The sequence below is a fragment of the Sciurus vulgaris genome (assembly GCF_902686455.1).
Source record: "Sciurus vulgaris genome assembly, chromosome: 3".
Taxonomy (NCBI): Eukaryota; Metazoa; Chordata; class Mammalia; order Rodentia; family Sciuridae; genus Sciurus; species Sciurus vulgaris.
Window position 1 is genome coordinate 166211979 of NC_136463.1, and position 24302 is coordinate 166236280.

At 35.2% G+C, this 24302-nt stretch overlaps 1 protein-coding gene and 1 long non-coding RNA gene across 8 annotated transcripts in view; one reads left to right on the forward strand and one right to left on the reverse strand.

Annotated features, from left to right (window-relative positions):
- Positions 1–24302, forward strand: part of SPAG16 (sperm associated antigen 16) — a 1132889-nt gene that overhangs the window by 778302 nt on the left and 330285 nt on the right. The window lies entirely within an intron of this gene.
- LOC306656931 overlaps positions 1–24302 on the reverse strand; it is a 270014-nt gene that overhangs the window by 106857 nt on the left and 138855 nt on the right. For both annotated transcript variants that reach the window (XR_013762672.1, XR_013762673.1), the window contains one exon: positions 21856–21953. This is a non-coding gene — a long non-coding RNA (uncharacterized lncRNA). The remainder of the gene's footprint in view (positions 1–21855; positions 21954–24302) is intronic.

Below are 24302 nucleotides of genomic sequence, written 5' to 3' on the forward strand. Positions count from 1 at the left end.
ATAATTTATAAAATGCACTCAAAACTTAGGCAAAGACAAAAAAACAGATTTTTATGCATGTAGACTTGTGTGTATATTCGTTTCTAGCAAAAAAATAAACACTGAAGTTATGTATGGTATCTTAATGATACAGAAGTAAAATCATCTAGATTGAATATACCAGAGTCTGTTCAAGAAGGGTCTTGTCATGTTTGTTGGGAAAAAAACATTTGTATGCCATTAAATGTCCTAAATTAAGTCACTGTGGTGCTTTTTATTTGTTTGCTTTTTGGGCTCCCCCTCTCTCTCTCTTTCTCTCACTCTCTTACCGCCAAATATAATACTCATAAACTGTGATTGAGGTAACGAGATAGATATTATAAAACATTCTTCAGAGATTAGAGAGACAGTGTTTAGTTGGAGAATAGGATATAAAACTATGAAAAATATGTATACCTTTGTAAACAGAATTCAAATTAGAATTCAACCCTTTTCCTTCCTCCCTCCCTCTCTTCATCCCTCTCTCTTTCTTGAAAGTCTGCAAATACATTGAATTTGTATAGAGGCCATGTCATAGCATGACAACAACAAAAAAATCTTCCATGATACAGAATGGAACGCAGAATTCATTCCATAATCCTTGGCTCCAAAGACATCAAAGCTAGTCATTTAATTTCTGGCATCTTGCAATCACATTCCTAAAAATGGAAATTATGACACAGATTCCTAACAAGAGATCATTCAATTACTGGGATGATAAATAACACATGACTTTATTTTCCTTGCTTGTATGCCATTTTTTTGTTAATATTTCCCTGAAAAGATCCACTCCCAGAAGTAAATTACAGAAAATAAGCACTGTTGGTGTGCACTGTTCTATTAGATGTTTTCACACAAACCATTATGCTGAACTCAGGGAAAGCATATTTTAACTGGATGTAGAGCCTTGATTTGTTCTAATAAAACCCGATTTGCCCGAGTTCTATCAGTAACCATGGTTTCCACACAGTACTCATGGAAATGGCCGTAGTTTTTATTTCCTAATAAGACTCACTGTGGTACAAGATCTGACTCAGAGCTTTTCCTAGGAATACAAAAGGGATAAATAAAAATGTAAAAGAAAAATTACTAAACTGTCCCTTGACAACTAAATGGTTGATCATAAATTGGAGTGTCTATGCAAATGAAGTAAATAATTAAAAACTCCAAGAACAGCATTGACTAGGTGGTTGATGACTGGCAATTATAAAAGCTGAATTTTTAATATGCATACATCGAAGGAGCCAGTAAAAATTAGCTCCCAGACTAATGGACTTGCCTTTCTTCCAAAGCAGAATTTTAATGAGAGCATTATTTATAACACAGAGTCCAAGAACGAGGGTATTCTTGCTTAGTCTCATTTTTTCAATTCCCTGACACCTTATCCATTAAACCATGAACTTTTTTTTTACCAATGAATAATACTTTATACTCCAGAAAGTAAAGGTCAAAATGACCTCTGAAATTAGTCATACTACATATATGCCAAAGATATGCCACTTAGGATGAAAGAAATTATAAGCCTTGTTTCTCTAAATACTCAAGTTGTATGTGTTTCTTTTATATATTCTACATGATCAAATTATATTCCATGAATTTTGCTCTTGATGCTATATCACTTGTTACTCTTCCACAAACTTTTTATGTAGTTATTTCCTATGGAAGTTAAAATACAAAATTCTGGAGGATATTTAAATTATTTCATATAAAATTTTATAATGCTTGAGAATGGTTTTAAACATTTTGATTCATGCATATTGTTTAGCTACTAATTTTTTAAGGACATCAGTAAGGTCTCATTTTCCCCTTGGCACACTGTCCAGTTATTGGCAGTCTGTTGTTATAAACATCACAGAGTCCTTTGTATTTATCTTAATGTCATATTACTATTTTCCTTTTTGGGAGTTCAACCAGAGCTCTCTCAGGTCTTGCTTCCATTAGTCCTTCCCCCATACCTGTGACTAAGCAAGGACTGGCAAAAGGCATCTAAGGATTTTTTTACTGGCTAGGTGACATCCACCCATAAACTATGAGTCAGGCAAAGGCTGGGTCCAAGGATGAGTCAAGACAGTATATTACTCAGAGCTGCTTTAAACAGAAATTCTCCAGTCCCCTTCCAATTTCATTCCTTCACCCTCACCCCAGTACAGACCTAAAATCCTATAAGCAGAGGGCAGGGGTGGAGGGATCATTATCAGGGGGAGCAAGATTAATGAGCTCCTATTTGTTCAGCCTTGTCACCTCCCATCTTCTTTACTTAAGCCCTCAGCATTTTATAAACCTCTACATACACTCTATATAGTAAAGAATTTAGAGTTGCTAAAACATTACCATTTTTATTTAAAAATCTCTGGACTTACTTCCCTCTCTGATATCTAACACTGGACAGATAGAAGGTAAATGTCCAGGACTACCTAGATCCTTATGTCAACTGGGGCAAAGCCAGAACATTCTCATTGGGATCTTTGTGCAAGAAGATAGTAGTGATTGTAATGTTGCTTAGTAACACCGGACCGTGAGCACAGTAAAGTTCTTTTTATAACTACTTTTGACCATTATGTGTTTTTTTAGTTGCTTTTGTCCTTGTCACATTTTCCTTTTGGGGATTTTATTTCTTTATAATGGATTTGAAAAAACTTTTCATATATTAAGATCATTACTTCTGCTGGGCTTGGTGGTGGACACCTGTACTCCCAGCAACTCTGAAGGCTGAGGCAGGAGGATTGCAAATTCAAAGTAGCCCCAGCAATTTAGCAAGGCCCTAAGCAACTCAGTGAGACCTTGTCTTAAAATAAAATGCAAAAAAGGACTGGGGATGTGACTCAGTGGTTAGGTGCCCCTGGGTTCAATCCCACAAAAAAAAATCATTAATTTTTTATATTCTTAATAAATATATTTACTTTGTGTGATCAATGTACCTATTTTCCTTAATGTTTTCTCCCTTATTTTTATGTTTAGAAAAGCTGTTATACTCTGATATCAGATGATTATTAACTCGTATTTTCCTGTAATCTCACATTATTCAACATTTTCCAAAATCAAACCAGTTGTCCAAAACCCATTTATCAATGATATTTTTTATCCACTGTTTGAATCATGTTAATTATAACATAGTAAATGCACAAATACAAAAACAAGACTTCCTTATTTGTTCCAGCCATTTCTTTTCCTCCATATTAAAAATGTTATCCTTTCACCAGAATACTATAACCTTTTCTCAGAGAATAAGTATTCGAAATTTTAATAGTCACTTTAGCATCAATTGAGTGGATCATATAGTTTTTGTCATTTTATCAAATGACTGGAAAAGAATCAATATAATAATGTAATCAATTCTACACTTATATTAATAGGATTTCAAACATTTAATCATCCTTGCTTCCATAGATTAACTCTTAACATGTTTTTGGTTTAATGTATTAAATCATTACTAATATTCTTTGGATTTCTCCACATATAACTAAGAATGTTCTGTATTTTTGTTTTTGACCTGTTTTTGCCCAGGATTTTATGAGCTTTTTCTTGTTGATACACAGAATGAATTGGAAAATATACTAGATAACATTGTAAGGATAAGGTTGAATTAAAGAAACTTAGAATTTGCTAGAAGAAAATATAGGCTTAACACTCCAACATATTGGCACAGGCACTGACTTCCTTAACAAGACTCCAAAGCTCAAGAAATAAAACCAAGAATCAGTAAGTGGGATGGCATCAAATTAAAAATCTCCACAGCAAAGGAAACCAAAGCATAAAGAGAGAGCCTACAGATTGGGAGAAAATTTTTACCAGCTACTCTTCTGAGAGGGGATTAATATCCAGAATATAAAGAATTTTAAAAGCCCAACACCAATAAAACTAATAACCCAATGAATAAATGGGTAAAATATCTCAATAGACATTTTCAAAATAAGATATTCATATGACCAACAACTATATGAAAAAAAATGTTCAATAGTTTTAACTTCAGTAGTCAGGGAAATTCAAGTCAAAACTACACTGATATTTCATCTTCAATTAGAATGGGAATCATCAAGAATAAAAATAACAATTTCTGGCCAGGATGTGGGGAAAAGATACACTCTCACATAAGTTGGTGGGACTGTAAGTTAGTGCAACCACTTTGGAAAGCAGTATGGCGATTTTTCAAATGACATATGCTATGTCCCTATACAAATATAGCACAATCAGGCCTGCATGTGTGTATGTATATGTATCATATGTATGTGTATATGCATATGCATATGTATATTTATAATGCACTAATTAAAGTAATAGAAAGAAGATCAATAGAGTAGAGCAAGCTGATAGGGAAGGAAGGACAGGAGGTAAAAGCAAGGTATCAGGGAATGAAATTGATCAAATTATGTTATGTGCATATACAAATATGGCATTACAAATCTCACTATTGTGTCTAACTATAATGCAACAGTAAGAAATAAATAAAATAAAGTTGCTTTCAATGTTAAAAACAAAACCTTCATACAGTAGAACTTCTCCCTGGTATGGCATGAAAAACCAAAAGAATAAAACAATACAGTCATTCATTGAAGGAATATGGAGGACAAGTTAGAGATATTATTCAGAATGAAAAATGATGAAAAACATCCATAAGGGAAAAATAATGGAAACATCCAGAGGGAACTATTTACATAGGTGACTGACCTTGGAAAGCTAACGTGCTTACTTTTATGTAGTAACCCAATGTAGAGCCCAAATGAATTTGAGAGTTATCAGTGAATGTCTCCATGTTTACCACACTAATTTCACAAGGTACAGCTGCCAGCCAGTCTTTCTTATCTCCCTTCAATTGGTGCTTTGAATTGCTGAAATTCCCTAAGATTTTTGGTAAGAATTTTCAAAAAAGCAATATTTACAGGAAGTTACTTTTTGTCCTTGTAGTTTTCTAAAAATGAATATATGACCCTTAACATTTCCAACTTTCCAGTTGTCTCACATCCTTAGAATGGCAAGCACAAAATTTGTACCTCTCATAAAAGGGAAGTAAATGTCCCTGAGATACTCTGACATAGAAAATTATAACAAAGTAAAGAAAAGCAAAGTTTTAAGTCTTATATAAAAAAGAAAATAGAAATATTTAATGAAGGATATGAGGAAAGTTGTTGCTATTTCTGGTCTGTCTTTCTAATGTTCAAAAGAACATTCTATTGTCTCAAAGTCTCAAATTCTATTGAAGAAAATTGCTGGCAGATATGTTCTTATTAAATGTATCACATCACACCCACAACAATCCCACTCACCTCGATACAAATCTTCCCCCAAATGTTATTTGTCAGGAATTTTCCTTCAGATTAATATTATTTAAGATTGACATTAAAGGGAAATACTAGGCTAGGGAATCTGTTTAGGGAAATGTGCTATTGAATAAAATTGACATAAATTTAATAACATAGGTGTTTGCAGGTAGAAATGTAGGTGTTTGGTAGAAATCTAGGTGACCAAAATGAAGGAACTTGAAGATTGACATTTAAGGTATTTAAAATAATAGAATCTAAGGTGATGTCATAAAAACTCAGAAAATAAACAGAATAAAATCCTTTTTAATTAGGAAAGTCAGGGTTTTTTATTTTTTGAAATTTTAAAACTTGAAAGGTTGTACCTTTTAAGAATGAGAGAAGAAAAAAAGCCAAACTTTAAAATATTAGCATGATTTTAGTTTCTCTAACATTTTATGTCTCTGTACTTCTAAAATATTCATATTTTTGGTTTCTTCATTTTTATTGAAGAAAGGTGTTAATTAAATTACAAAATCACCATTAACCAGTAGTGTTCAGATGTGTCCATACACTCAACACAATTAGACATATTTCCACCATCATTTAATACATGGAAAGGGTGTTTTGTGTTAGTGTTCATTTTAAACAGCATTTTAAAAAGTGATTAAACAGCAAGTAATTATTATTAGAATGTTTAATTTTGTGATGAAAATTTGGAAAGGCCCAATATGTTTGTGTGTGTGTGTGTGCATACTCACACGTGTTAAATGCTTGATACAAACTATTGGGCTATTCCAACTTTTCATCACAAAGTTAAACATTCTAATAGTAATTACTTGTACTTTATCACTTTTAGAAAAACTGCTAGATATAAAATCAATGTGCAAATATAAATCATAGTTTTAAACTTGCAAAAACAACTAGAAAATTTAGAGTAATATGCTCCTTTTAAAAAAAATTAAACACTTAGTCAACAAATTAATAAAGGAAGTGGAAGTTTCTATGCTAAATCTGAAAAGATGTTATTGGCAGAAATTTAAAAAAACCTAAATATATATAGTAATATGCCATATATATCATAAAGATACCGATTTTTCCAAAATTGATTTATAAATTCAGTGCAATGCAAATTTTTAAAACTCCTATCAATTTCTTTAGGGAAAGACAATAGATTCTAAAATTTATATGGAAATTCAAAGGGTCAAGAGTTGCCAAAACATTCTTAAAGGAAAACAAAATTGGAAAACTTCAACTACCAGATATCAAGACTTACTGATAGTTTATCGACATTGTGGCACTAACTAAAATATAGATAAGTAGAGTGATGGAACGAGATAGAAGACATAAAATGTAGACCCATGTGCATGTTATCACCTGATTTTCAATAAAAGTGACACCATAATTGCAATGGACTGAATGTTTCGTACCCCCTAAACCTGATAGGTTAAGATCCTAACCTCCAATGTGATGGTATTAGGAGGTGGGACATTTGGGAGATAATTAGATCATGAGATCAGACCTATACCCTCAAAAATGGGATTAATGTCCTGAGAAAAGACACCACAAAGGAATCTCTTCCTTTCTTTCTGCTCTGTGAAAATGAACAGAATATGGATGTCTGTGACATGAAAGAGGGTCCTAATTAGATCCCGACAGTGCTGGTACCCTGATCACAGACTTCCACCCTCCAAAACTGTAAGGAATGAAGGTCTATTGTTTATAAGCCACTCAGTCTATGGTATCATGTTATAGCAAACTGAAATAAGATAAAAATACAGTGGATGAATGGATGTTTGCTAGAATGACACAGGATCAAATTCATAGTCCTATGGAAAAGACTTGTACAACTTATACGATACATAGAAATTCATTCTAAATAAATCATAGATCTGCAAAAATGTAAATCAGTAGCTTTCTAGAAGACAATAGGATGAATAAGTCATCTTTGACCAGTAAGTAAGGACTTACTACAAGGTTGCACACAAAAAGAGAGAAGATTGACAAGTTGAATGTTGTCAAAATCAAGAAATTCTGTCCATTAAAAAAAATTAAGATACTGAAAAGATATTCAGAGTGGGAAGAAAAATCTGAAAAAATTTCTTAGGGTACAGAAATATAAAGCACTTTTATAAATCATAAAAAAAAGATAATTCTGAACTTAAAAATGGATAATAGATTTAAACAGGACATTTATAAAAGTAGATATTCAAAGAACTAACAAATATTTGAAATGGTATTCAATATCCTTCCTAAGTCATCTGGGAAATGCCAATTGAAACACAATGTGCTGCTAATATATACTCACTAAAATACCTGGTAGAAAGTAAAAACAAAATAAATACATAGGACAGTTTCATACCTTGAAATACCATAAAACTATGAAAAAAATGAAATATTGCTGTATACAACATGGATGAATATTATAGCATAAACAAACATTAAAGTGTATATAATTAGTAATTTCATTTCTAAAAAATTCAACACCCTAAAGTAATCTGCAGTAATAAAAATCAAAATAGCTGTTAGTTTGTAGAGACAGATTAATTGGAAGGGCAGGAAGAAGACTTCAGGATGCTATAATGATTGACAAGTCACTTGGCATAAAATCAGCAGTTTAAGCACTTATGATTTCAGCACTTTGTTGTATGTTATATACTTCAATAAAAATGTTTTCTTACAAAATAAAATAGAAATATGCAGAGAAAAACTGCACACCCTCAGGGGAAAAATAAAACACACATCCTTAAGACAGGCAAAACTCAAAAGCAGCCCAGCTCATTAAGTCCAACACAGGGAAATACAAGCACAATGATGACTAAGTGAAACTGATTTATTTTTATCTCAATATACATCATCATCGCTCTTTATGTCTTGGTGTGTTGTGCTTAAGGAAAAAATGCATTCTGATGTCTGCAGTAAAGAAAAAACAGATTGTAAATTCAAGCACCGTGCTTGAGTTTAAGACTTCTCAATAGTAATTGTTAATTTTCTTAAGCAAAGATTTCTGCCTTGATTACAACTGATTAGCAAATGAAAATTTCTTTCAGTCATATCCCCTTATATGGAATTAAAAACCTATTAAGATAAGTTATATGTGTATGTTTATATTTGAATGCACATTTATATGTGAACATCTATTTTATATATTTAAACATATATTTTATATAGTAGTATATATAAATACAGACACAAAAATGCACATATATTTAGGTTTTAAATAAATGGAAAACAGTTGTGTAGATAATCCAAGTATCATTTCTATTTGAATTTAGAATGCTTTGCATGATTTTTGAGGCATGTTTATCTTCTTGATTAGAGCTTGTTTAGACTGATATTAAAATTAGGCTGTACTACTTGAAGACACAACACCTGATCTTGAAGAATTATGCCTAAAACATATTGGTTAACAGAAAGAAGCTATCTAGGGATTAAGTATTTTATACTAACATTCATCCAAAACTATCAGCAACACACTGATAAATGAGAATTAGCTGTAAATCGAAATAAATCATTAAAATTAGGACATGCCTGAAAGTTAAGCAAAATTAAGAAATTGGCCAAAGTGAAACTAGTGTATTTCAATTAATTTTTCTTAGTTCTATTCTTCTGCTTGTGTATGTTTTGAGAAAGAATGTGTGCTGTCGTAAAAAGCACACAGGCTCAAGACTCTGCTGGAACAGTGTTCAAAAATACTGAATTTGTTCCTTTTAACATCTGTTAGCAATTGCTTGACCTCTTGCCATTCTTGTAATAGCATGAGCCTGTGATTGTGAGAATTTAACTACAATGATATATAAATTAATAGTTCATTTTTGGTTCAGCAGAATAAGTAAGCCGGGGCCATGTAAGGAGTTAGAGAGGTTTGTGCCGAAAGATGATGACTTCTCTTTGGGGTACAATCAGTGGGAATCATCCACTTGTTCCCTGATCAATACCAAGTTGAATTTAGAGAGATTGGAGCTAGAGATTTGGTGACAACAGAAGCTATGGGGATGAACCAAAGTCCCTAGAATGAGAGTGTAATATGAGAATGGAGGAGGACTTAGAATTAGAACCTGAAGAAGAACAACATTTAAGGGAAGCCAAGAAGAGATTTTATTTTGCATATTATAATCTGGTGATAAGGACCTTAGTTTCACTCCACATGTGAACAAACAGAACAAAGTTGTCCAACTAGATAAAAACATTTAATAATAATGACAAGTCACCAAATCCCTTGGATACCTAAGGACAAGAATACAACAGTACCTTGTAAGGGAATGGGACCAGGAATAAAAAGCCTGGGATCCTGAAAATATGTTCCCTCACTCTTGTCTCCGCTTCAATCTGTTCTTCTTCTTTATTCTTCTACAGACAATTTATTTGTTACTCTGAACATGTGTCTAAAAAGTTCTAAAAGATGCTGGATTTAATGTCTCATCCATCTAAGAGGGCAACTCAAAATGAAAGTAGAATTCAAGTCCTTGTGCTGAGTTTTGAAAAAATCATATCATTTCCGATATAAATTTTATTTATTTTTTCCAAGCACTACCATCTCTAGAGACATCCATTCATCTTAGCAATGCTAAACTCTCCCCTCTCTTTCAGCTGCCCCCATGAAGACAGAGTGACCTACTATGTGTCAAGAATACTGACATCACTGACCACTTTCAGACTTACATGAAACACCACGGGGAGGGGGGTATCACGCGGTCAAGGTACCCACATGATGCACCCTAGAAGCATGTTACAGTCTGATTTCTAACAAGCAACTTAAACTGAATGCCACTTCTTCTTTCCAACAACTTATCTAGAGTCATATCCAGAATCTTTCTGCATCCTGTCCAGATAAATCCCACATGGGTAGCCGGATAACTACTGAGCAACTTACTGTCCATTTTGTGTAGTGGTCAATGTGGTGACAGTTCATTCCTCATCTAGCCCTGCCTCACTTCTGTCTTCGCTAACTTAAGTTCTCCTAGGTTTGTACCTTCCAAGTAAAGCATTGGAACGTTAATCCTTGATTCTAGCTCTGTTTTCTATGGCAATGAGAATAAGCTTTTATTGACATTGGCTCTAGAGTCCCTTGGACTCCATGTGCATGAGGGAGGAAAGCAAAGTCCTTACAACAAAGAGACCCATCCACAAGATTCTATGGCTTAGGGGGCACAAGAGAGCTTATTTCCAGAAGAGAAGGAACCATTGCCATCAGGGAGACATACCAAAAGACATCAGGCAAAGAAAAAAAAGTGTATTAATCAGGAATTATTAGCTATTACTCCTTCCTTGTTAGCTATTATTCCTTCCTTGTGAGTTTAGTAATTCTCATGTGCTTCCATCTGACATTTCTCTATATAGTTGAACAACTCTGATATGATGACATATTACTGTAAGAATGGTGCATTTCTGTGAAAAAATAATTTTTAGGAAATTGTAACTGATCATGTTTGTAAAATGAAGCAATGACACAATACATGTATATCAGATTTTTATTTAAAGGTTGTTTCTCTACCAAAAATTTTAATTGTAAATTTTAATTACACTTGCCTTTCAAGTGTAATTCTATGAACTTATTAAAATAATTTATGTACAAAAAAAGAGCTTTCAGGTTTCCAGAAACCATAGAGTCATGGATTCAAGTCTATTGACTAATGTGAGACAGATAGGATACTGGCACCATTGCCGTCTCTGGCACAGCACAGAGAAGCAACCACCAGAGAGAAGTTGGGGTGGAGCTTGGTGATCATTCTTTGAGTGGCCTGTGAGGCTAATGTGTGATCTTTCAGGGCACCTCAAATATCTGCCCTTCCATTGCTTTTTATAAGCCTAAAGCACATCTAAGCATAGTCAAGAGTAAAGATAGTCACAGCAGGATAGAAAAACATAAAATACATCAAAACAAGATCTTCCACCACTGAGAAAAAAAAAATATATATATATATATGTATATATTGCTTTTTTCCTTTTCCCACCTCACCATCAGAAGGCACTATTTGGTTTTCTTGCTTTTCCTTTCATGCATTTAGCAGATTGTTTGAAACGTACAATATATAGGGCACCATAGAAGGCCTATAAATACTCACCAAATTATATTTCACTGCCCTTGAGAGTAATAATTGCACAATCTGGTAGGGAAATTGCTTTGTTTAAATAATTTGTTGTGTTCTGAATTTGAGATGTTCAAAACACTAAATTTTACACAGTTAAAATGTTTTCTTATGCATAACAATTCTTAAATAAACCCCATTAGTAAGAATTCCAGAGAAGACATTAATGCTCAAGTTTAATCAATGCATTAACATTCCCAACAAATTTCAGGAATACTTAGAATCTGGCTATTCCTATTGAATGGCAACATCCAGGCAAAGTCAGAAAACCAGGTAAGTTTTCTACTGATGAGGTGAAGGACAATGTGGAACCCTATATAAATCTTAGCTTTTGTTACCTATTTATGAGTTGCTTTATTTCGGGAGCCAGATTTTTGTCTCAGAGGATTCTGAGCTTCTTCAGCCCCTCCCAAGACCCCGATATTTTGCTTTTGTTTTAGATGAGAAAAGAGAATTTGGGAAAGCAAACTAATTGATTTTGGCAGCAATTTAGGTCTCTAAATAGAAGCGAAGTAATGTAGTTGAAGGAATGTGAACTTTGCAGTCAAGTTAGATTTGATATATATTTTTGGTGAATCCTCCTTGTGTAAATGGGGGCAATTTACTTTACCTATTGGTGTCTCTGTTTCTTCATTCTTAAAAGGGTGATGACAATATTTATGTTAAGATTTTTGTAAGAATTCAATTACATCACTTAATATATGAAGCATATAGGGTGCCTGGCATATAAGTAAACAGAAGTGAGGCCAAGGATTTATTGGCAGCCAAATAGTCTGAAGATTTGAAGCATTAAAACCTTCAACAAACTTCAGTGAAAGGTACTAGTTCCAGAACTTTCTCAAATAATAATTTCTATAGAATATGGCATTTTAAAAAATACTAAACTTATGAAAGATAGTTCAATTTTTTTATGAAGAATTTGGAATAACAGTGTATTATGATTATCGCCTTTATTCATCAAACTTTTCAAGACACAAGCTTTTCAGGGTACAGTACCACAACCAAAATAAACACATCCCTCACCTAACAGCTGTTTCCCCAATTTCAGGCAAATATCTTTAATTAGAATCACCTGGTTTTCAAACTGCACATAATAGGAAGTTTCATAAAAGAATAGATGGTGGATTTGCCCCAGAATTCCCACATCAATAGGTCTGGGGTATATTTCCATCAAATTTTCAGGGGATATAATGGACCTAGTATGGGGACCCTACTTTTGAGAAACAATATGTAATAATTAGTAGTATCATATGCTTTCAAATGCAAGACTAGAAAGTAATGTAAAATAAATAAGGACATCTATTTGTATTCATAAAATTATGAGACTATATTTTACAGCACCAATTATCTCTTCACCAAAAACCATAGTTCATCTGAGATATCTTCCTAAGTATGTTCCTTCCAGAAGTAGGAACATAGCACAACTCTAAACTGCATAGTTCTTTAAGTCTTTTCTTTAATGACATTTTACCTAACAACAAACCCTCTGATATTGGTTACATTGTGTCCTCCCACATGATTTACTCAAATCCTAACCCCCAGTACTTGTGACTGTTTTCAGTGGTACTGACTTGGAAATAAGAATGTCATCAAGTGTAATTGGTTAAGATGAAGTCATGCTGGAGTAGGGTGGCCGCTAATTCAACACAACCAGTATCTTTTTACGAGGGAGAGGCAGACATACAGAACGCCATGTGGAGGCAGGCGAAGGTTGGGACGCTTCTCTACAAGCCAAGGAATGAATGTCAAGGTCTGCAGCCATCGCCAGGTGCTGAGAGGCGTGGAGCCAGCTCTTCCTCACAGCCCTCACAACGCTGCAGACACGCCAGCTCAGACATCTTGTCTCCTCCACTACCAGGGAGTAGGTCTCTGTTGCTTTACGCCACCCTGTTTGTGGCACATCATCACAGCGGCCCTAGGAAACTAGTATACTCTCCTTTCCCCAGGACCTCAAGATTTGCAGTCTAACTCTCACACCTGTCTCCAGTCTCAACATTTTTTTAGTGTTTCCCCCACTCATTTTATTTTTTCATCCTTAGGAGGGTTTCCTTAAAAAAGAGAGAGAGAGAGAGAGAGAGAGAGAGAGAGAGAGAGAGAGAGAGAGAGAGAGAGAGAGAGAGAGAGACAGAAGGCACGGGGAGAGGAGAAAGAGAAAGAGAGAGAGCATATGCAGGGGAGGAGGGTGTGGCAAGGTGTGGCCATCTCAGCCAGAAGCCTCAGAACACAAGAAAGCTGTCCCATGATGGAACACTCTTCTGACTATTTCCCTCTGGCTCCACATTGGGTATGGCAAGTTCTGGGCCCTTTTTTAACTGTCTGTCCTTGGCTTCAGCATCCTGGCTCAATATTTGTTTCTGGCTCTGATCCTGGGCTTTCCTCTTCTGTCTTGTCCCCTATTCTTGGCTCTGATACCTCTGCAGTGTCCTGCAGCTGGATCTGGTAAAACTTTCCACTTGCCCTTCATCTTGGGCTCTCGCCACCCTCATTTTCCAGTTCTTATATATTCCTGAGTCCACGCTTAACAATGTAGAAGTGTGCTCGCCTCACCTCAGAGGTCCACTCAACTTTGCTTTTTCATACATTTTTCTCTGTCACTCTTCTTTCATTAAATGAAGACAAGACCATTTCGTCCTCTGCACTCTGTTTTCCTCCTCTCTTCTACAGGGGTCCCCTGACTTTTGGGACCCCCATAGGTGGAGTCTTATATTAGTTCTGCTGCCACTTTTCAGGCTGTTATTCCATTGCCTCCATTCAGGTATCTTCTCAGATCTCATTACCCACTGTTACCTTCTCGTCCTTGTCTGTCTGTGCTGTGTCTTCAGGACACCATCCCATGCTCACTGCTGTCTTTAGTACTTCTCTCACCCTCATCTCCCTGTCACCATTGTCATATACAGTGGTCTTCAACTTGCTTTGATGTTAGAATTACCAGGAAAGCTTTAGAAAATGGATTCTCCAGTAGTGCTACCCCCAGAGATTCTAATTTAATGGGAGATGGCCTGAGCATCATATTTCTTAAAATCATTTTCCAGGCAATAATCACCAATATACCATTATGCTATGCAGTTTCAACCTCTATGATGAAGATTTTCCCCCCTTTTGAACTACCCACCCAGTCAGTCAGACAGGCTGTGCAACTCATCACTTGAAATAACTCTACCATCTACCAGCACCATCTCAAACTGACGTTGAATTAATTATAACTGTTTTTTATTTTTAGTCACCTTTGTCACTGTTAGGGAATAAGCTCTAAGTTTTTACTATGAACTTATTTTGTCCTTTGATGTTTTCCAATTCATTTTTCCTGATGACTTCACCTGTGGTTCTACCTAGCTGCAGACTTGGTCGACGATTTCAGTAACACTACTGTCTATCAGATGGAATGCCTAATCTGTAGTTATCACTTTTACACAAAGGGGAGGGATTTTATGCTTCCAGGCAGGAAAGTGTTGGGAGAATACTGGAGGCCTGTTCTCTAGAGTCTCTCGCAGACACATCCCCAAAGGAGGATATGATTGGCAGTCATCTGACTGATAGGCTAGGGGAATGTGCATGTATGGGTCAGTCTTAATCCTCTCATGCATTAAGGATGCAGGTTTTTCTTCTCTACCAGGTAGTAAAGTCAGTTTTTCAGCTTTACCAATAGCTCTACCACTGGTAAGCCATTGATTCAGTGGAGGAAAGATTTAGATATGGTGTTTGTGATCTGTATTGTCTAATTCACATATCAGCAGCAAATATTTTGTCTCATCTCTGATGCCAGGAACTTTCTCTCCATTGGTTCTTACGGTAGGAGAGGAAGAACCTTAGCCACAGTCTAGACTAATGAAGCTCCTCTGTCCTCCTTGTGTTGTGTATCTGATCTGGAAGTCCACTGAGCAGTATTCCCAACCCCAACCCTCTTCTTACTGCACACTGTTAGTGAAACACACAGTCATATTATTGAATCTACTGTAATTCTCTTTTTAATCCAATATAGACCCTCATTATTACATCTTTTTTATTCCTTGTATGTCTTTATTGTTTATCTCCTTTTTATACTTTCCTACCTTCTCTAATCGGTTAAAATTCTAATACTAAATCTTCCCTGCCAAAATTTTCAGTGAACAACCTCAGATCATGCAGTTTTGAAGAAACCATAGAACATTTACACTCCCTGCTTCCCTCTTCCTCACTTCATCTCCTTCCCTCTACTCTGTCTTTGTCTTTCTCCTTTAGGACTATTCTTTTCCCTTGGATCTCTCATTGGGTTCTCAATCTCTCCCCTCTCTGAGACTTCATCACATTGATTTATTACATTTGTAACATCTCCTTCTCCACAAAATAATTTTCTCTGCCTGAAAACCTGTATCTAACACAAAGGTTGTGAGCTGAAAACAAAATTCTCAATACTGTTACTCCATCAGATGATCTTTTTGTTTTTCTCCCTTTACATACTTATTGAAAGAATCACCTTGATTTTGAATTCATTTAAATATATTTTTCCTTATACTTCACAACACTATTTAGCTCCCTTAAATCAATGGGATCATTTATAAGCCATCAAGAAAATCATTAACATCCTATTGACAACTTATTTTCTTTCATTATCTTTTTTTCAGTTCTTACCTGGTCTATTTCCTTTCTTTCTCATATCTAATCCTCCCATGTTCTAGGCTCAGCTGCTTCTGTGGGTGATAGTATTAAGGTACTGTTACTGTCCCCACTTTATATTCACATTTATAGTTATTTCCTTGGGCTGAAACTCAGATGGTCTCTCCCCCAATTTCTCAGCCTCCTCAATATCCTATTTCAATAAAGGAGAACTTCATTTCCTAGTGACTCAGGCTCAAAATGTCAGTGTCATTCATACTGCTGTCTATTTATTTCTTTATCACTTATTATGTATCTGCTCTTGGCCAAGGACTGCTTAATGTCCTGGGGGTGACAAAGAAGAGTGAACAGTGACCCTCCAAGTGATTTCATCATATATTGAAGGGAAGGCTGAGAAGTAAACGAGGTGTGCCCTCAGCACTGTGGTAGAGGTGCCACTAAGCGGCTGTTGGGGGTCAGAGAAGAGGGCAATCCATGTTGTGTGAGGGACCTGGAAGAAATACCTCACATCAGGTTGGTACTCGAGTCTTTAGAAAAAAACGAGGCACTTAAAAATAGAGACGGTAAGTCCAGTAGGCTACTAGGACAGCAAGCAGTTATAAAGTCACAGATGCATAAGCCCTATGAAATGTGGTTTGACTGGAGTATATAGCCAAAAGAAAACAGGGTAAGAAAAGAATGAGTCTAAGAATCATTGTAAGTGTTCATCTACTGAGCCAGCGATCAAAGCAGTCTTGCCCTGCTTTTAGGGCAATCGTCATAGTGATAATATGGAATGGGAATAATAGTCACTTCTGATTCTACTTCAAGTTTCCAAAAATTCAGTTATTTGTTAAATCTTGCAGGTGTTCCTTTACATTGCCTTGTATATCTTTCCCCTGTTGTCCATTTTCTGCTGCTCCCTTCCTCATTCAGCGATTCAGTTCCTTTCCTTTGAATATTCAGACTACAAAGATCATAGTTCCTATCATGCCATGTCACATATCCAGAGCACCCCACTCTCTACTCCACTGAAAACGAATTCTTCATTGTGACATTTAAGGCTTTCCCCAGTGACCTATCTGTCTAATTATCTGCTAATACGAAGTGGGAAGGTTTACTGTCCCAGTCCAGTAGCACTTCTGCCTGATATTTATACAGGACAGCAACGTGTCCTCCCTTTGCCTTTGATTTGTGTTTCTTTTACCTTGAAGATTGTCTCCCTCCTCTGCCTTCTGAAAGTTTGTCCATCCTTAAAATTTCATTTAAAAATGCATGTGCTTTCAAGATTAAAATTTTAAATTGAACATATTTGATTGTCTCTTTTTGCTTCCATGAATCATTCTACCTTTTAATTTTTAACTGAAACATAAAGACACAAAATTATACATATTAATGTAAAATTATACATATTAATATATATAATGTATTCATAATGTATACATTGTATAATGTTTAGATCAGGTTAAACATATCATTTTAATGATATGTTTAAATGAGTTTAAATGAGTTGTCATTTCTTTAGGATGAAAACTTTCAAAATTCTTTCCTCTACCTTTTGAAGTGTACAGAACATTATTACCATCTGTAGTCACCCTACTGTGTGACAGCACAACAGAACTTCTTGCTCCTGTTTAACTGCAGCCAAGTGCCTATTGATCAAGCTTTCCTCAATTTTCTCAAACTCCACTCTCCCCAGCTTCTATTAACTTTTTACCAGCAATTTCTGAGAGATCGGCTTTTTTTAGATTCCTTAAATATGTGAGAAGCTGCAATACTTGCCTTTCTGTGCCTTATTTCACCAAACATGATGATTTTCAGCTCCATCCACGTTACTGATAATGACAGGATTTCACACTTTTCATCACTGAATAGTCATTCTACCTTTTTAATAATGTGACTTAAAGATTTATCAGATGCCACCATCCCATGTCCATTCCTATACAATGTAAACTTTTGACAGTAATGAGGTTTGAATTTTATATCATTTCATTTCAAGATATTTTCTTACACAAAGTATATATTTAATTAGAGTTGTTACTTCCAACTTTATTTCAGAGGTTATTACATGTCTTTTCTTTTTGAACCTTCATAGTTCAAGATAACTATCTGTGTAATTATCATAATTCCTTTTGTGCCAAGCAAGAAGTAAAGGCCTTAAAATTTATATTCAGTTGCATATATTTTTGATGTCTCCTCCATACTCTACTGCCCCCCAGAAGGTGGAATTTAAGACAGGTCAGTTGGATCAATCATGTTTCAAACTCTATGTTCAGAAAGTGTCTTTAGGTACCATGGTTGGGAGAAAAAAAGAAAATTAAATTCAGTAAAAGAACAACATTTTTAACTTCTAAGTGTCAAATAAACCAAAGGATTTACTTGTTTATTTCGCCATTCAGCTCACTTATGTCAAGTAGTTACTTTGACTCCACAAGAGAGATCCTTCATCTCAAACCAGTGCCCTTCTGTGATTTTCCTTTCTCAGCTCCACTGTGATTTTTAAACTCCTTTACTCAGGTTTGTCCTGGAATATAACTAATATATTACTGCTGTGTAGCCTAAATATTTTTATTGGTTCCATTCTAAAAGTTTCCAATCTTGAAACAAATTGCATGAACGGTGTGACTCTACGTTGTGTACAACCAGAGAAATGAAAAGTTGTGCACCATCTGTGTACAGTGAGTTCACTTGCATTCTGCTGTCACGTGAAACTAATTAGAACAAATTAAAAAAAAAAAAAAAAAAAGAAATATCCCTTTCTAGATCTTCTAGTTGTCTTTCCTGTTCACGGTCTCCATGTGTTTTCTATTTTTTATTCAGGCTCAAAAAAAGGGCACGATTTATCTAACCAGTATTTTTCCTAACCAGTGTCTGAATGTGACCCACTAAATTGCACTTGCATTGCAATGGTTGATTCCATTTTTAAACTGATAACTAGAGGTTTCTTTGTTCCTTGGTTTGTATCTGCTCCTGAATAGGGCCTGACATCTCGCCCTCTTTCTGTCACCTTTGGTACTCGGTAAGTGGTCGGTTACTACCAGCATGCACTCTTCTCCAGTTTCTGCTCAGTGACATTTTTCCCTTGTTAATTTACACTAACCATGGTGATATCCTTCAGGAAAATGTCCATATATTTTCACTTATCTCTAGTAACTTGTACCATTGCTTGAGACATAGTAAGTACTTAATATTTGAGTGATTGAATTAACACATAAACTGTCCCATAATCAATTTGTTATAATTGCTGAAAGTTTACTAGCATGTGGAATAGGGGGAAAAAAGGAAGAATAAAATAGTGTACATCACTTTTTATACAAGGTCTTACTTTTATTTGGCCTCCAAGTGTGTCTGTACACTAATGATGGACTAATGATGTTCATCTCATTCCATCATCTTTCCCATTCCCTTCCCTACCTCACTCCCCTCTCCCCTATCCAAAGTTCCTTCATTCTTCCCTTGCCCCCCCCCCCACCCATTATGGATCATCATCCACTTATCAGAGAAAACATTTGGCCTTTGGATTTTAGATTGGCTTATTCTTATCATGATATTCTCCAACTCCATCTATTTACCTGCAAATGCCATAATTTATTTCTTCTTTAAGACTGAGTAATATCCCATTGTGTATATATACATTTTCTTCATCCATTCATCTATTGAAGGGTATCCAGATTGCTTCCACAATTTAGTTATTGTGAATTGAGATGCTATGAACATTGATGTGACTGTATCATGGTAGTATGCTGATTTTAAGTCCCTTGGGTACAAACCAAGGAGTGGGATAATTGGGTTAAATGGTGGTTCCATTCCAAGTTTTCTAAGTCTCCGTACTGATTTCCAGAGTGGTTGTACCAATTTGCAGTCTCACCAGCAATGAATGAGTGTACCTTTTTTCCCACATCCTTGCCAGCACTTATTGTCGCTTATATTTTTGATAATTGCCATTCTGATTGGACTGAGATGAAATCTTAGAGTAGTTTTGATTTGCATTTCTCTAGTTGCTAGAGATGTTGAACATTTTTTCATATATTTTTTGATTGAATGTATATCTTCTGCGAAGTGTCTGCTCAATTCCTTAGCCCATTTATTGATTGGATTATTTGGGTTTTATGGTGTTAAGTTCTTTGAGTACTTTATATATTCTGGAGATTATGCTGTATCTGATCTGTGTGTGGTAAAGATTTTCTCTCATTCTGTAGGCTCTCTCTTCACTTTATTGATTGTGTCCTTTGCTTAGAAGGAGCTTTTAAGTTTGAATCTATCCCACTGATTGCTTCTTGCTTTTACTTCTTGCACTTTGGGAGTCTTGTTAAGGAAGTCAGGTCCTAAACCAACATGATAAAGATTTGGGCCTGTTTTTCCTTCTATTAAGTGAAGGTTCTCTTATCTAATTCCTAGGTCTTCGATTCAGTTTGAGTTGAACTTTGTGCAGGGGGAGAGATAGGGATTTGATTTCACTTTACTACATACGGTTTTCCAGTTTTCCCAGCACCATTTATTGAAGAGGCTGTCCTTTCTCCTATGTATGTTTTTGGCTCTTTTGTCTAGTATGAGATAACTGTATTTATGTGGGTTTGTCTCTGCGTCCTCTACTCTGTACCATTGATCTATGTGTCTATTTGGTGCCAATACCATGCCATTTTTGTTACTATTGATCTGTAGTATAGTTTAAGGTCTGGTATTGTGATGCCTCCTGCTTCACTTTTCTTGCTAAGAATTTCTTTGGCTATTCTGGGTCTCTTATTTTTCCAAATGAATTTCATGATTGCTTTTTCTATTTCTATGAGGAACATCATTGAGATTTTAATTGGACTTGCATTAAATCTGTATAATTCTTTCAGTAGTATGGCCATTTTGATATTAATTCTGCCTATCTAAGAATAAGGAAGATCTTTCCATCTTCTAAGATCTTCTTCAATTTCTTTCTTTAGTGTTCTGTAGTTTCCATTGTAGAGGTCTTTCATCCCTTTTATTAGGTTGAGTCCCAAGTGTTTTTTTAAGGCTATTGTAAATGGGGTAATTTTCATAATTTCTCTTTCAGAGGATTCATCACTGATGTACAGACATGCATGTGATTTGTGGGTGTTGATTTTATATTAGAAAGGGATATTTCTTGGGAAATGATTCTCTGCACAAATTAGAAAAATACATTTAAAAATGACACCAGAAAGAAAATCCAAGAGGACTTTATAGTTACTTAAAAAGAGCAAAGATGGAAATGTCTGAAAATAAAATTGCAGTGTGAAAAGGAAGAGGCATTTAATTTAATAATATTGTGAAAGGATATTAATTATAAAACAGCAGATTTGATACCACGGAAAATTGAATCAATATGTGAAAGAATTTTGGAAACTTTTACCAAGGAGGGGAGGAAGAAATGGAAACATTTACAGTAGGTAAAGGAAATTAAAGTTGGAAAAATGAGACAGAGATGACAGTTAAGAAGGTTAAAAGAGACATCACACAGATGAGTGGTTTTTCAGAAGAAAATACCAGAACTTATTTGGCCAAAACTTTTCCCTGCCTTACAGGACACCTATGTGTGCAGCTTGAAAGAGCTTACCAGACTTCTGTGGGCATAGATGATAAAACCATATGCAGACCTATTTCACAGCAATGGACCCTGCCCCAGCAGTCACAGAACTACATTTATGCTCTCAAGTAGATACTGTCTAATGAAAGAATGAAATTAAATGAACAAGTCTACAGGAGAGATATGCATGAGCTATAGTAAAAAATAAGCACATTGCCTCTGAAATAAGAAAATCCAGGGCATAACTAAGACAAATGCCAGTGAAGTAGCATTCAATCTTTGTTCAAAGAGTAATGCTCTAGACGAATATAAATTTAAAAATCTGAAAATATAAAATAAAATGAAGTAGATAAACTCAATAGAACTATGAAGGAATATACGGAAGAAATGGAAATAGCTGGACTTCTACCTCTGAAGCAGGTGCTGGAACCAGATGGTTTTACAAATGAATTTTCTCACCCTTCAAAGGACACAATAATTCCAGTGATGTTTGAATTCTTCCAGGACCTGAGAAATAGAAAAGTACTCTGGTCATTATATAATGCTAGTATGACAACAATGGAGACATGGCAAAGAAAATGAAAATAAATAAAAATGGAAGATCAATTTCACTTTAAAATATAGATGTAAACTAAAATGTAATATCTGAAAGGTGAAATTCAGTCATATATTGAAATAATCTCAGAATCAAGCATATCCTAGAAAAACAATAATGATTCTTTATAGAAATATATTTATATGCTCTATATCTCTTCCATCCTCACCTTATCAAGTACTTCAACTGTAAATTCCTTTATAGCAGAATGGAATAGGAATGATGTCCATTTTGGCTACTGCTATATCCTCTGGGCCCATTCTAATACCTTGCCAGAGCAATCAATAAATCTCTCTTAATATGTGGGAAATTGAATGGAGAAGTTTTCAGAGGCAGAGGGGAGATATTCATAAGAGATACAAATAAAATTTAGAAAATAAAAAAATTATTATTTGAGAGGAGGGGGGTTTAAGAAAACGAGTGTAATCTCCAGTCTTTATACATCATTGTTTTAGTGAACATTGTGCATATAACCCTAACAATGTAACCACAGTATAGACGTGATCACAAATATTATATTAGAAGTATGGGTGAGGAGTACAGGATGCTATTTTGAGAGCTTAATAATCTATGATAAATGATATATCAGAAGATAATATCTGGGGCTGGGGTTGTGGCTCAGTGGTAGAGCACTGGCCTCACACATGTAAGGTACTGGGTTTGATCCTCAGCACTGCATAAAAATAAGCAAATAAAATGAAATTGGATCCATCTAAAACTAAAAAATACATTTTTTAAAAAAAGATAATATGGAATGTGCCTATATCAATTGACAACAGTTTGAATATTTCATTTAGGTATGTAAAATGGAACACATGGAAATTTTGCAATCTGGTAACTTCATGGAATGCAATTATAGAGGACTATGCAAGGACTGCTAATTTTCAGTTTTCTAATCATTTTTATTATAAGCAAAATCCTACCTGCAAAAATGACTTCAAAATTATTGTTTAAACTTTTAAAATTTTGAGCATGTATTTGGCAAAATAAGAATAATAGCTAAAGCAATCCTTAGCAGGAAGAGTGAAACAGGGGGTATTGCAATACCAGATCTTCAACTCTACTACAAAGCAATAGTAACAAAAACGGCATGGTATTGGTACCAAAATAGAAAGGTAGATCAATGGTACAGAATAGAGGACACGGACACAAACCCAAATAAATACAATTTTCTCATACTAGACAAAGGTGCCAAAAATATGCAATGGATTAAAGATAGTCTCTTCAACAAATGGTGCTGGGAGAATTGGAAATCCATATGCAACAGAATGAAACTAAACCCATATCTCTCACCATGCACGAAACTAAACTCAAAATGGATTAAGGACCTCGGAATCAGACCAGAGACCCTGCAGATTATAAAAGAAAAAGTAGGTCCAAATCTTCACCTTGTTGGTCTAGGACCAGACTTCCTTAACAGGACTCCCATAGCACAAGAAATAAAAGCTAGAATCAATAACTGGGATAGATTCAAACTAAAAAGCTTTCTCTCAGCAAAGGAAACTATCAGCAATGCGAAGAAAGAGCCTACAGAGTGGGAGAATATCTTTGCCAATCATACTTCAGATAGAGCACTAATCTCCAGAATCTATAAAGAACTCAAAAAACTCTACTCCAAGAATTCAAATAATCCAGTCAACAAATGGGCTAAGGAAATGAATAGACACTTCACAGAAGAAGATCTACAAGCAATCAACAAACATATGGAAAAATGCTCAACATCTCTAGTAATAAGAGAAATGCAAATCAAAACCACCCTAAGATTCCATCTCACCCCAATTAGAATGGCGATTATCAAGAATACGAGCAACAACAGGTGTTGGCGAGGATGTGGGGAGAAAGGTACACTCATACATTGCTGGTGGGGCTGCAAATTAGTGCAGCCACTCTGGAAAGCAGTGTGGAGATTCCTTAGAAAACTTGGATGGACCCTCCATTTGACCCAGCTATCCCACTCCTTGGCCTATACCCAAAGGACTTAAAATCAGCATACTACAGAGATACAGCCACATCAATGTTCATAGCTGCTCAATTCACAATAGCCAGACTGTGGAACCAACCTAGATGCCCTTCAATTGATGAGTGGATAAAGAAACTGTGGTATATATATACAATGGAATATTACTCAGCCATAAAGAATGATAAAATTATGGCATTTGCAGGCAAATGGATGAAATTGGAGAATATCATGCTAAGTGAGATAAGCCAATCTCAAAAAGCCAAAGGACGAATGATATCACTAATAAGTGGAGGATGACACA